Genomic DNA, 1,844 nt, shown 5'->3' on the forward strand with positions numbered 1-1,844 from the left:
CAAAGGGATGCCATGAAAGGCTGCCTGCAGATTTTAAGAGGAAGAAATTCTGTGGAAGAGGACTTTTTTTCACATTCTTTCAAGCTAGTACTGATAATTGCTTGGACAAATTTACCTGGACACAGCCTGCCTTTTTCAGGGATGGCAAATCCAGGTGGAAGTCCCATATTTTGCTTTCAAGAGCTCAGTAGATATATTGGCCTGTTGCAGGGACAGCATATGCACAACTGAGCAGGACATAACAGGATCTCTGCTTGAATTTCCACTACAAACCACAGCAGGTTTTCAGCACAAATATTTCAGTGATCTGCAAATATACTATGGTTCATTATTAAAGCTGACTTCTCTATTAAATTCTCTAAGTAGTTTTTACAAGGTTGCCACTTAGCGTCACCTAAGACACCCATTAAAGGTAATTGAGACCTGCCTAGAATAAATGTCTTTATGTAAGACCAAAGGGAAAGGGGTGAGAAGAACAGGCAATCCTTAGAGCAGATTAACATCACTAGTGTGGCTTTCTGCCTCAGAAGGTCAACAATGTTGACTTCATGTTATTTATGTTCAAATTTTACAGGATTTTAGGAGAGTGTGAAAGGTCCTCCCCAGACAACCATATGCCACTTTTCATTCCCTGATGATCTTCTGTTGTCACCTACTGTTGGAGCTGGCATGGTTTATAAGAAAACAAAACTCCGCGGTAGGATGCCCATGTAGAATGAATTTAATAACTGCTCTTACCTTTAGAGTTCTTCTAAATATAGGTAGTTCTCAAAGCAGCCCCGAGGGGCATTTTTCTCATGGTACCAGTTGTCGAAGACAGCTGTCAATACATATATCAGACTTGTTAAACACAAATAACCATCTAAATTACTAACCAGCAGATTAACGCCGAGTGAAAGATTTCCGCCTCCTTTTCCATGTATCCCAGGTACCAGAAAACAAGAGCTCCTAAGGCTATAACGTGAGTCACAGAGAAGCCAGTTTGGCCACAGTAAATTAAGCCTCATAATGGGCGCGTTGAACTGTGATGACAGCTACTGCTGGGTGATGTTAAATGTGTGAAAAGTGCTGCAGGAGAGGGCTGGAGGAAACAAAGGGAAAACATGTTAAAATTTGCAGTCAAGTCAGGTAAGGACCGGAGGAAAATGTAGCGCAGAGGAAAAGGTTTGCAATAAATTCTGGTAAGAGGTAGGTCATTTCTGTGGTCATGCCTCTCTGCGTGCATAAAAGGTTTGAAACTGAAGGCAGAATCTCTACCAAGGAAACTGGCAAAAGGGTGCAGGAGAGAACAGCAGCCAAAAAAGCTGTACTCAGCCCAGATGTGTCCCTACTACCTTTTATTACAGTCACTATCCCTTCATCCAGGCTTCCCTCTAAAAAGACACAGAGTTAAAAAGACATTCCTGTGTCCACCAAAACAAAGTATCCATGCAGAGCAAGAATGAATGGTTTTCAAAAGTGGAAATAATCTTAAACTGCAAAAGGCCTTTGCAGGATAAAAAAGGGATTTGGGCAGAGGTTAAAGTGCCCATGAATTTTTTGAGAACAAAGACTAAATAAATCCAGAAATGAAACTGATTTTTGAAGTGTAAGAATGAAAAAGAAAATAAAGCATTAAACATTTTGGTGGATATTTGTTTTTCCAAAGTGCAACACCACACCCCTTTATAAACAGTAGTAATACCAGTGTAAGAAAACACGTGACACTCTTACTAGTTTGCAATCAAAAGAAAACAGTGTTTATGTTTTTAGGGACAGGCACCAATGCATTTCAAGAGGTTTCGTTAAAAATGAAAGAAAATATACAAATAAAAATAGGGCACACATTTTTGTTATGGAAATTT

The sequence above is a fragment of the Fulmarus glacialis genome, unplaced genomic scaffold (assembly GCF_000690835.1).
Source record: "Fulmarus glacialis isolate BGI_N327 unplaced genomic scaffold, ASM69083v1 scaffold25939, whole genome shotgun sequence".
Taxonomy (NCBI): domain Eukaryota; kingdom Metazoa; phylum Chordata; class Aves; order Procellariiformes; family Procellariidae; genus Fulmarus; species Fulmarus glacialis.